Source organism: Eublepharis macularius, chromosome 4 (genome assembly GCF_028583425.1).
Source record: "Eublepharis macularius isolate TG4126 chromosome 4, MPM_Emac_v1.0, whole genome shotgun sequence".
In the NCBI taxonomy this organism is placed as follows: Eukaryota; Metazoa; Chordata; class Lepidosauria; order Squamata; family Eublepharidae; genus Eublepharis; species Eublepharis macularius.
The window spans coordinates 115,734,554-115,748,248 of NC_072793.1; the positions used below are offsets into that span (position 1 = coordinate 115,734,554).

Sequence of the window (13,695 nt, forward strand, 5' to 3'; positions counted from 1 at the left end):
TCTGAGCAACAGTATTTCAGGTTGGACTTAAAGACCATAGTAGATTGCTGCATTAGTGAATGCATGAGTATGTTTGTGTGTGTGTGTATCAGATTTCCATAAAGACTACTTCACATTTGAAGTGGGCAGCATGTTTGCAATCTCATCTGTATGGCAGCCACTCTGTGCAGTGAGCCATTCATAAGCAACATATTGTCAAGTGGATTGGCTGCCAATAAAAGTTGCCTCAGTAATGAAGACAAAAGCATGCTTGTTAGAGATTTGTGATGATGTGGTAAAAGCAACCTGATGATGGCTGATCCATATGGTGAGCCACTGCAAGTGAGCCACAAACTACATGGAACAGCCAAACACTGACACAGTTTTAAGGAGCCTCTTTGTGGTAATAGTTCCATGTACAGTGGTTTGAGACTTCATACAACTGTTTCATACTGACATTTTCTTATTCATATTTTACACAAGCAACTGGGAATAGTCCACAAAGGAGCACACTATCCTCCCTCACTCCTGTTTCCCATCCACATGAATACACTGTTCCCTTCTCTGGTTATCATTAGCTGTGGTTCTGGTGTACTTCTAAACTGGTATAGATAGAATCCAAAGCAATTTTTTGTCCTGGTTTAAGTTGCTGGTTTCAAAACTACCTATGGTTACTGGTATTTATGATTATATTTGCTTAGATGTAATACTAAACCAGTTACTTACTTAAAACCACAGAAAGGAAGGACAAAGGCAAGGAGGGAGCCCAAAGAGACAGTTTGAAGAGCACTCTTGATGACCAAACCATGAGGTGGCAATTGAATGGCTTGATGCTACAACTAGACTATTACGTGCTACCACTAAAGTCCTTAATTTCAGGTGGATAGCCATTTTAGTCTACAGTAGAACAGCAGGTTCTGAGTCTGTAGTGTGGCACCTTAAAGACCAACAAGATTTTCAAGGTATAAGCCTTTGAGAGTCAAAGCTCCCTTCATTGGATTAATGTCCTTGTGGCTTATGAGAACAGCAAGGAGGTGTAGGAGGAAGATAAGATATGGCTGCTTCCTGTACATTTCCTTACGAACTATTATTTTGCACGTTTATATTATATAGTACTTTTTGAGAACTGTGAGCATTTTATCAATATCATACGTTCTGACTCCTAAATCTGAACATTTACTGAGTCAGGAACAGACAATTAACTGTTCATTGTCGGTCTCCTTGTGCAGTCCAACATGGGACTGTGCATGTGCTGGCCTGCTGAACAGCAGATTTTAAAGCTTTAAAAATCTACTATGGGGCACCTGTCTCCCTAGAGCGCACATGCAAGTGTTACCTGCCCAAAACACCTGCCCTCTGCAGAGACATTGTCCCTGCCCTCAGTTCCTCCTTTGCCGCTGGACAGAGAAGTTTTTCCAGCTTGCATCTCAGCTTCTTCTTAGAAATTCAATCCCTTTTTACTTCTTCAACAAATGGAGAAAATCCTGCAAAACAGCAGATAAGGCATTATTTAAAAGATGCATTAAATACTCTACCAAAATGACTCACATGGACTGGTACGATCTTTGCCTCGTTTGCCTGGAGGAGGGCCATAATATCCCCAGCTGCAAATCTTGCTAGAAATTCACCCCTAAGACATGAGCAGAAAGGGCTGCCAGACTAAAAGCCTTATTATGGGAGAGGGCTCTCTCCACAATTAATAGCCCAGGCACAAAGACATCAAAATCTTCCACCTTGTTGGAGTTGGCAGCACAATCGGATCTGATCCCCTTGGAACTGTCAACACCAGGCATGTGCACCCCCTCGGATCCGAACATTCTATCTTGAAGCTGAAAATGCCATCCAACTCAGACCTCGACTGTGAAGGCAAGATCAGTGAGTCCTTCAGATCTGACTGCCTCCACTCGGATCTGGCACCCAACTCCAGAAATGCAGAGTCTGTTGGAATGGCCTCGGATTCAACACTCATATTTGACTCTCCCTTCTCCTAGCCTGTTGGAACCGGTCCAGCTCAAACCAGTGCTACACCATTTGCTGACCAAGGACCGCCTGGCCTCGGAACCCTCTAAGCCTTCGATCAAAAGGGAAGCAAGACCTAAGGAACTGAGAGAGACACCTAAGACAAAAGCATGGTCAAAATCCAGGCATGGCCTTAAGGAAATGGAGAAGACCAAACATATCTTAGGCACTGAGATGGAACTAGAGATAGAGATTCTGGAAATGCCTAGGACCCCGTCAGTGCTTTCAAGATTTCAGTCAGGGTTTTCATCGAAAAACTAAAGTGAACTTCTGAAGGCTTCAACTAACAGACTCACCTGGGAACAGGAGTGAGGTCACTCTCACCTATGTTGTTCCCACAAGTGTGCCCCATGATTCCACCAGGACAATCCATCAGCCTATGGCATTGACTGGGGGGAGCCATATAGGACCAAATCAGTTTCTTCCGTGGTGAAGATTCCAATGTACCAAAGAAGCACAGGAATCCATACTACATGCCTAAGTCCTCTATGGCCTTTCAGCTACCGGAATCAGATCCTGAACCATTTCAAGAGGAAAGGAGCCCAAGTATACCATCTGATCCATCACCAGATGAAGTGTTGACACCCGACAGGTAGGTCTCCCCGACTGACAAGTTTCACTTTTACATGGAACAGGTGCTCCGAATGGTGAAGGCATTAGACATCAATGACTCTGCAACTGAACCAAAGCCGAAGAACCAAATCCTTCAACATTTCTATGCTGGGAACCCATCTAACATTGCATTTCCAGTTATTGAAGGCTTTATGGAAATGATGACATCATTATGCGAGAAGCTGGCCAATCTGTCGGCGACATCTAAAAAGGCAGAAGGTCTATACAAAACTAAAGAGGATGTCCGCTCCTTCCTGTTTAATCATCCGCCTCTGTCTTCCTTTATCACAGAGAAACTGCAATCTAAACACAGGCAAGGGCCTCTGCTGACAGAGTAAGAAGATGGACTGGGTTACAAATATCTACACCTCAGCAGCTCTGAACATTAAAATCACCAACTACATAGAGATTATAGGCACCTACCCAGGGTGGATTTGATTTAAGTCAAACTGATTTAAATCACGATTTAAATCACGATTTAAATCACTAGTCAGTAAGGCTTGATTTAAATCATAGTTTTCTACATAAAGACTAATTCTTGCTGGTATAACTTTAATATGCAAGTAGATGAAGATTGTTCACAAACTGTCATCAAAATAGGCCAGTTCTTGATATACTGCTCAAAACAGTCCACCACAGAGTTCCATCTAACATCTTGTGGGAGCATTAGCTTGGTTCCACCCATCCTTTTCAGAGCTGCTGCAGCAAAATGAGGTGCAAAACTGGCTAAGAGGTGCAGCAAATGAGCACTGCAACCATATGTTATTAGCTTTGTATTCCCTTCCTGCTCTTCTAAATTTCTTCTCATCTTGGATACATTTGCAGCATTGTCTTTAAGGTCTTTTTCTCAACTCTGTTCATGTTATAACATTTTTGCTGTGAAGAAGAGGCATGTGATCTCTGCTGAGCTGACACAAATTCAGTCTTGAGAACTGCAAAACCAAGCATCTGTGGTAATATCTTGTAGGCAGAGAAACTGCCCAATAATCTTACAAAAACCTCTGGAAGAGCATGACATTGTGAATGGATTAATGGAATTTATTTACCAAAAAAATTAAACATATACAGCCTTATTCTACATAATTAAAAACTAATCTTTATTTCATGATGGAATAACCTTTGGATGGTAATATATTTTCCTCAAAAAGCATTTTATTTAAAAAAATCTGATTTAAATAAAAAAAATCCGATTTAAATTAAAAAAATCCAATTTAAATTTAAAAAAATCTGATTTTTTTTATTTTTTTAAAAAAATCATTGATTTTTATCCACCCTGCACCTACCAAATATTTTTATGGAATAGGATGACATTGTTAAGTGACAAATTGCCAGAGGATCAAAGGTTGCTCGCCATATCATCCAGGAGGAGGTGATCAGTCTCTCCAAGCAGCAAATAAACACAGGAAGGAATGTGGCAGACTTCTCCATGAGAACACTGGCATCCGCGGTTGTACTGCAAAGGCATGTGTGGCTATGCTCGACAGCGCTACCTGTGGAGACAAGAAGCAAAATCAAAGATCTACCCTGTGAAGGCCAGACCTTCTTCTCCGCTAAGACAGATGAATTCTTATCTCAAAAGAAGTAAGACAGGCAAACTGCAAGATCTTATGGAGTCCTGTCCCCTAAACAACATTCCAGCCAATACCAACTGTACAGACAACAATATAGGCAACAGCAACAGCCTTACAGGAACTGTTTATACAGCTATCAGCCTTACCAGTATCCCCCCAATTGCTAATCTCAGTATCAACAGGGCAATTACCAAAGGTGAAGAGCACCTCAGAAGCAAAGGCAGAGCCATAGTCCTTTGAACAACAAGGGCATGGCTCAACAAGACAAACAATTCTGACTAGAGCCGGAATGTCCCATAGTGTTTGGGGACACGCTTTCTGCTTTTCTGCTACAGTGGCAATCGATCACTTCTGATAGTTGGTTCTTAGCATAGTTGAAGTTGGATATAAAATTGAGTTCAAACATTTACCAGCTCTGTGTCTCCCTTATAATTTCAATCAAACCTCGTCACCAGAGTTCACGCACGAGTTAAACTCGTTACAGAAAGGAGCTGTCCAACAAGTTCCCAGACACGAATTCCAATGGGGATTTTACTCTGGATGGGACACCACTGGCAACTTTGCCAGTGGTGAAGAGTCTGGGCATGCTCCTGGATGCCTCCCTGTCAATGGAGGCCCAGGTCACGGCGGTTGCCAAGTCTTCATTTTTCCATCTCTGTCAGATCAGCCAACTTGCCCCTTACCTGACGCCCCAAGACCTGGCTACAGTGACCCATGCAACAGTCACCTCCAGGCTAGATTACTGTAACTCACTCTATGCTGGGCTACCCCTGGGCCTGATCCGGAAACTACAACTGGTCCAGAATGCGGCAGCGCGGGTCCTGACCGGTATATCCTACCAGTCACATATCACACCTGCCCTGCGCCAGCTGCACTGGCTTCCGGTTGAATTCCAAATCAGGTTCAAGGTGTTGGTTCTTACCTTTAAAGCCCTGAGCGGGTTGGGACCAGCATATCTTCGGGACCGCCTCTCCCTGTATGTTCCCTGGAGACCGCTTCGATCAGCTGATAAATGTTTACTGGTGGTCCCCGGCCCTAAGGAAGCCTGCCTCGCTTCATCCAGGGCCAGGGCCTTTTCAGTCCTGGCCCAGCCTGGTGGAACGCTCTGTCAATGGAGACCTGGGTCCAGCGGGACATATTATCATTCCACCGGGCCTGTAAGACAGAGCTGTTCCACCAGGCATTCGGTGGTTGAAGGGAGCGGTGCCATGTCTGCCTCCCACCTTTGGGGTGGGGGGTGGGTTCTCCCCACCATTGCACCTTAATGTATTTGGTTAATTTATTTTATTATTGTTTATTGTATGTTGATTTTCGAATTATTGTCTTCTTGTTTTTTATTGATTTTAACTGTTGTTCACTGCCCAGGGCCCCTGAGGATGCGTGGTTTAGAAATCGAAATAACAACAACAATAATAAATGTGTGTCCCTGGTTGTAGCGTTTTTAAGAGTGCAGGATTGTTCTATATACCTCTATCTGGACGATTGGCTGATTTCAGCACACTCAAAAGAGGAATTGCGATGCCAGATAGGTCTTATTGTAGAAACGTGCCAAAAGACTGGACTCACAATAAATTTTAAGAAATCTAACCTGTTCCTGAATTGTCAGGCTATGGATGACAGGCTATGGCAAATAGATCCCTGTACCATTGCTGCAAGAATCAAGACTCTTGGTTAAATGGTTTTTTTCAGATATCAAATCATTTCCACAGATATATCCATAGGGTTACTCAGAAGCAAGGTAAGCTACTAAACAGTAAGGATCAATTTGACAGGAAGGACAATATGTGGGGAAACCCTTCCTCTTAACTTACACATTTACTCCTTCCCCCACCCACCAGCCAAACAGGACTTTTGGTACAAACGTGTTCTGAAAACATCTCACATATTTACACTATCAAGTCTAGACTCTGAGAAAGCAGGAGATCAAAGTTGTAACATAGCAGTGCATGGGAGTGAGCGGTATACTAGGTCACAAGCACTGAGAGTTTTTACAGTCCATTTAGATAAGACACCTGTCGCTTCTATAACCCTGTGAATGCAAAACAGTTATGGCATTGGTAATATGACATCAAGTTACAGAAGGAAACGTTGGTTCAGAACAGCATCACTGGTTTCAGCATGAAAATAATGGCATGGATGGGGCACAGACATGACACCAATAGGAGAGTCCAATTCATATGAGCAGTCCTTGATGGATCAAAGAATAATGAAGTCTTGTTTTCTGACTTGAATTCATTAACTTGGTAGGCATGCAGTACTGTCCCTTTAAATTTTGTTTTCGTAGGGTTTTTCCCACAGCTATTTGTCTTTATATGCTATTATTGGTAGTCCTTGTACAGAGCTGCCTCTATACTTACTGGAGATGAATGGGAAACGTTCCTTATTCTGAACTAGAACCTTTACTGTAAGTTTGCTTCGTTTTCTCCAAAATATTTTCTGTGGAGTGTATATTTGGTAAATTTCATTAATTGTTATTTTTAATGTGGTAACTGCCAGGAAGAAGGAAGATGGAAATGGGTGGACATACTAGTACCTCCGTCGCAGTTACTCTTCAATGAAATTCTGCAGTTACTCTTCAATGGAACTCTGCTTACATTGAGATTTGGATCTGATGGACGTTTCCTCTATAGATTGCATTGTGAACCTTTGACTCTTGTATATTTTGCTGCTCTAGGCACGGTCACTTTATATATTGTTATGATCACACTATAACGGTTATTTATTATTATTTATTGTACATTTGCATTGTGCACTTTATTGTATATACAAGGACTTCATTGTTGCCTTACAGTGACGCTTTGATATTTTGATGTTTAGATGACTTCTTGTGCCTAGAGTTCTTTTTGGCACCTGCCATTGTGTAATGTACAAAAATTGGATATAATGAAGATATGAGTCTGTGTACCCTTTTTTTGAATTAATTTATTCATTTCATCAATCTTCATTGGTGTTGTAGCTAGGTGGTCACGGTGCTCTTTGAGCTTGTTTTTGGATGCTTTTCCCGTGATTCTCTCATTATATTACTGGATCAAGGAATAAGGCTTTTCCTCCCCTAGAGAGAGCAAGAAAGATTAAACACATGATCAACCTATTTTCCAGACAGAAGTTCCAATCAGCCATTCTCATACAAACACAAACACTATTGGGTTTCATGGCAGCAACCACAGCTGTGATACTATTGGCCAGGCTTTACATGAGGAAGCTCCAGTTGTGTTTCATATTGGTCTATTGCCCCACAGTACACTCTCAACAACAAAAATATCTCTATCCTGAGAGCGGTGATTAAGTCACTTACCTGGTAGACTCAGGACTCTTACCTTTTAGCAGGCATGAGGTTTGGGTCACCAGATGTTGATATTTCTGTCTCTACCAATGCATCCACATCAGGTTGGGGGGCATGCTATAGTGACAGGCTCACACATGGGTTGTGGCTGAGTGGGGAGAAGGAACTACACATTAATGCACTAGAGCTACGCACTATACATTATGCACTTACCTCATTCGCAGATACCGTGACAAGAAAGAACATCCAAATACTTACAAACAACTCAACAGCAATGTTCTGCCTAAACAAGCAGACTGGGACAACATCCAGGATACTATGCTTAGAAGCAATTCAGACATGGTTATGGGCCAAAGAATGAGACATCACTCTACAGGCAGTTCATATCCCAGGAGAAAGCAATGTCATTGTGAACAGACAGAGTAGGCTAGGATCCTCCAATCACGAACAGTCCCTGAAAGGACTATACATAAGACAAATTTTCCAGTGTTGGGGGTACCTGGAGGTGGACCTCTTCACTACAGGAGAAAACATGAAAGTGCCTGTGTTTTGCTAAAGGGGAGGCCTAGATCCCAAATCCATAGGGGATGCATTTCAGATAAAGTGGTCAGGGGGGTCTGTTTTTACATATTCTCACCCATTCCCCTTATAGCGAAGGTAGTCAGCAAAATACAGACAGACAGAACCAGCATTATAATAACAACCCCATTCTGGCCAAGACAGCAATGGTTCTACTGACTGATACAACTTTCCAAGAACACTTTTCAGCACCTACCACTGGTCCTAGATCTCCTCAGTTACAGAGGAGTCCAACACCACAACTTAGACAGGCTCAAATTGACAGCCTGGTTAATTCTCCAGTAGGACAATTTTCTGAAGCGGTGGTTGAGGTTATATTAAATGTGAGAAAACCTACCACCAGAAAATCTTACTCATAAAATTGGGGAAAGTTTATTTTTTTTAAAAAAAAATTCTTATTAGGTGAGAATATTAATACATACAACTTTCAAATAACATCTCAATATCATTTTCCCCCCACCCTTTCCCCCCCCCTTTTTTCAGGACTTCCAACAGCTTTCCAACCCTATATCTTAATCTATTCCTAATCTATCCCCTTTTTCTGTAGCTCATTATATCATGTTTACATTCTGTTTTGTTAAACTAAACCCTATCTGTTAGCTTCAAGTCTATTATTATTAGCTTAAAATCTATTATCTATTACTATCTGTTAACTTCAAATATATTTAAATTTAAGCTAACAATTAAATAAAATATCTACTTTATTAGTTTTACCAATATCTATTAACTCCAAATCCACTTAAATTTAGTCTAACAATTAGCTAATACTTCACTTCATATGGAAAAGATTCTGTCTCTTCCAATAAAAAAGCCATTCTAATAATTTTCAAATTGCCATAATTCCCCTTTCACGTCCCACTTCTTTTCTAAATATGTTTTCAATCTTCCCCAATCAGTAAAAAATTCTGTTAAGTTCTGGTCGCTCAGCTTTCTTGTCATGTTATCCATTTTCGCCATGTACAGCAATTTATACATCCAGTCTTCAATAGTTGGTATTTCTTGCACCTTCCATTTCTGCGCATATAAAAGTCTTGCTGCCGTCGTCATGTAAAATAATAATGTTCTGTATTGCATAGGAACATCTTCCATACTTAAATTCAGTAGCAATAGCTCTGGGTTCTTCTTTATTTGGGTCTGCAAGATCTCATTTATTACTTCTAAAATATCTCCCCAGTACTGTCTAGCTACTTCACATGTCCACCACATATGATACAATGATCCTTCATGCTTTTTACATTTCCAGCATTTATCTGACATGTTTGCATTTCCAAGCGCTATTTTCTTAGGCGTTAAATACCATCTATAAATCATCTTATAGACATTCTCTTTAATACTGGTACAAGTTGAAATCTTCAATGTAGTTTTCCATAAATATCCCCATGATTCCATTGTTATTTCTTTGTGACAATTGATTGCCCACTTCACCATCTGTACTTTGACTGTCTCATCCTCTGTATACCACTTCAAAAGTATTTTATAAATTTTTGATATCTTCTTTTTACTTTCTTGTAGTATAGTCTCTTCCAATTCTGAGTTTTTCCATTTGATTCCTCCTTTTGAACAATCCGAGTTGTAAAGGCCTCTAATCTGTCTATAATGGAACCATCCATAACAGGGAGATAACTCTTGCTCCATTTTGATTCTTATCATTTTTTGTTCCATAATCAATATCTCTTTATATGGTAGAAATTTGGGGAAAGTTTATTGACTGGGTCAGAACTAGAGGGCTTGACCCTTATGAGTGTCCACTGACATATATCTTAGAGTTTCTATTACAATTGAAACAGAATGGTCTCTCTAATTCATCGGTCAAGGTTTATTTGGCTGCTATATCATCATTTCATGCCCCAATACACAAGAAGACCATATTTTCTCATTATTCGGGCAAACTTTTTCTGAAGGGTTTGCGAAATGTGTTCCCCTCAGTAACTAAGATTGTACTACAATGGTCTCTACATTTAGTCCTTGCCAGACTGATGTACCCAGCACTTGAACCATTAGCCACATGTCATCTGAGGTATCTTACTATGAAGGTTACTTTCTTAATAGCAATTCCCTCCACAAGAAGGGTCAGCAACATGGCAGCTCTCCATATTAACACACCCTTCATGAAAATACACAAAGAAAAGGTAGTGCTGAGACCCAGTGTAGAGTTCTTACCTAAGGTGATCATGAAGTTCCATGCATCTCAAGAGATCATATTATCAGTGGGTTTTTTCCCTTCACCGACATCAGTGGCAGAGAGAAAACTACACTCTCTAGGGCACTCTTATTTTATTTAGATTGCACAGTGACGTTCCAAGAGGACGATCAGTTGTTCATATGCTATGCAGGACCTAAGAAAGGAAAAAAGGCCACGTCACAGACGATTGCTAGATGCGTAATCCAAGCGATAAAACTGTATTATAAAAATGCTGATTTACCTAATTCTTTAGTAATTTACACACCATGAGGTCGCAGGCTTCCCCATATGTACCCCGGAGAGCATTAAGATCTGCAAATAAGAACTTACTGGTGGTCCCTGGCCCCAGGGAGGCCTGGCTGGCCTCGACCAGGGCCAGGGCTTTTTCAGTCCTGGCCCCAACCTGGTGGAACTCTCTGTGGGGGGACACCCAGGTCCGCCAAGATCTTATGTCCTTTCAATGGGCCTGTAAGATGGAGTTGTTCCACCAGGCATATGGTTGAGGCCAGTATTTGACCTTCTGATTGCTTAGGTGACTCCCCACCGGTCTCCTGCTAGGGAGGGCGACAAAGTCATCTGCCCCCCATAAGTGTTGTACCAGAATATGATCAACTATGGCCCCCACCCACTCCTCTTGGATTATGTTCAGATTGGGGAAATTGGAGGAGGCTGCCATCTGATAAGTTGTTTTAGGTATTTATGTATTTATGTTTTAGTATTTTAAATCTTATTTATATATGTTATATATTTTAAATGCTCATTCAGCATTTTATTGTACCTTGCCCTGAGCCTGTTCGCGGGGAGGGAGGGCTAAAAATCGAATTAATAAATAAAATAAATAAATGAGCTGCACTTCTGAAAGGAGTGCCACTTCAGGACATTTGCAGAGCAGCCACATGGGAACCAGCAGATACGTTCATCAGGCATTATGCTTTGGACGTGGCCAACAGGAGAGAGGCAGCAGTGGGCCAAGCGGTGCTCCAATCATTGTTACAATGAGAACCTGCCCTCCACCTTGGTAAGTGGCTTGTTAATCTCCCATGTAGGACTGCACAAGAATGGACATTTCCCTGTCTCTAGGAGTGGCAGAGAAATGGCCATTTAAACTGTGGGTGGAGCTTGACTGGGAGCTCCTAGCTGGCCAGCCAAGCACCGCTGTTTAAATTAGCATTTCCCTGCAGCTTGGAGTGGTGGGGAAATGGTCATTTAAACAGCGGGTGGGACTTAGCTGTCTGGCTGGGAGCTCCTGGCTGGCCAGCCAAGCCCAGTCCCAGTTTAAATGAACATTTCCCCCCTGCTCGGAGCGGCAGAGAAATGGCCATTTAAACAGTGGGTTGGGCTTGGCTGGCCAGCTGGGAACTCCTGGCCTGGCAGCCAAGCTCCGGTTTTTAAATGATCAGCTGCTTGTCAGGGATCTCCCCAACAAGCAGCTGATCCAGGGGTTTAAATGCCCCTTTCTGTGCTGCTTTGCTGTGGCACGGAAAGGGGCATTTAAACCCCCACTGGCGTGAATCAGCTGCTTGTCGGGGAGATCCCCAACAAGCAGCTAATCCATGGGTTTAAATGCCCCTTTCTGTGCTGCTGCAAAGCGGCATGTAGACAAGGTATATACAATAAAAACATATAGACATATAAACAAAAACACACACACAGCCAGGGAGGAGAGCCAACAAGGATTTTTTGGGGGTACACACAAAGAAGTCTTCAACCACGGACAGAAGACAATGACTGAGGGAGACAGGGTAATGTCCCTGGGTAGATACTTCTGAGATTTTCGAAGCATGCCCAAAAAGGCACTTTCTTGGGTTGCCACCCCTCTAGCCTCAGATGGCAGGGGCACCTGAAGTAAGCCCCCTCTTTCAAGGAAGAATAATATTATATGAGAATAAAATACATGGGAGTATTTCCAGTACGAATGATTGGTTTGCTGCAAAACCAAAGAGTGTTACAGATCACATGGTATACTAGATTATCTGTATTCATGCAAGTCGCATATTCTGCAGAGGGAGGTGGATAGAAAGAAACACCTGAGCCTTGGGGCATTCACAAGCCCTGGACTCCTTTTCATAACAAACCTTATAGTGTCTGTATGCTGCAAGGAGAGATAATGCTGTGTGAATCATTCCAGGATCACAGCTTGATTTGTATGTGTACCTTCTTTTTGAATCTTATGTAGCACATTTAAACATGTTTGTGCATAAGAATTATACAGCAATTTGAGTAGTTTGGTTAGTTTCCCAAAAAACACAGGCAGAGGCATGCTAACTATAAAATGCATTATTTCACATTAACAAATAGAATCCCTGGGTACACAGGAATATAGTTAAAGGATCTTTCAAAAGTAAAAGGCCAGCATATGGTTTTCCTACCCACTTTCCCACAAGGGTAAAATAATGTTTAAAAACACATTTGGCAAAATGGATAGCTGGACCATGACATAACTGCAATGACAATTTATCTATTTCCTCTTGGAGGAGATTAAAGCATTCCCTAGAATTTTAACCGACTCTGCCTTGTTCAGCAACATGCTGATGCTGCACACATGGAACATTAGGAACAGCAAATTGAATGGCCTCACTACACTATTGTCTTGCTGTTATTAAATTGATTTTTTTCTAAAAAGGCTGAACTATTTTAAAGGTGAATGTTATTACTGGTGTGCATATTTTATTATTAGGTATCTTGAGAACAAAAGAAAGGCTTCAGTTACTTCACAGGGCATTACAAGTTGCAATATAATTTAGTATGGTTAGCTGTCTTCAAAGGACTTTCTTGCAGCATGATTTATTTACTTTGCCGTGAAGCCAAAAACATCTTTTCCACAGTTTTGGAAGAGGCCGTAGCTTCTGTTTAGAGCACACACTCTGAAGGTTCCAGCTGCAGTCCCTGCAGCACCATTTGGAAAGTAACAAGGCTGGGAAAGAGCTATGCTGGAGTTGGTAGATGGCTAGATATTTATTTATTTATTTATTTATTTAGAATATTTATGTCTCCACTTTATTTTTGTGGGCTCAAAGAAGCTGTCAGTGCAACAACAAATTACAAGGACACCCAAAGAGCAACAAGATAAAACAAGCTGAAAACTCACCGTTTAAAAGTGCAGCTAGAGCTGCCAAAACAATTTACTCTTCGTCAAATGATAACCACTGAAATATAACCATCTTACACACCTTCCTAGATGCAGCAAGTGAAAGCACCCTTCTCACCTACTGTGGTAAGCCATTCCAGAGGACTGGACCTACCAGAGAAAAAGCTGATGACTAACAGTTGTCATATGGACCGTCTAAAGAGGGCACCAATAAGAGAAGGCAGTATTAGAAACAAGCTGTAGAAAATATTTAATATTCTGTGCTAGATTTTTCACCCTTTTAGTTATATTTCATTTATGTATTGTTCATCTTCCTACTGAGACTCAAGACAGCATTGCAGGATCTGGTACATCTTTATCTCATGTTGTTCTGCACTTTAGG

General features: G+C 41.5%; 1 protein-coding gene across 1 annotated transcript in view; it reads left to right on the plus strand.

Annotated features, from left to right (window-relative positions):
• The window catches only part of CACNA2D3 (calcium voltage-gated channel auxiliary subunit alpha2delta 3), a 1,057,886-nt gene that overhangs the window by 557,799 nt on the left and 486,392 nt on the right, over nt 1-13,695 (plus strand). The window lies entirely within an intron of this gene.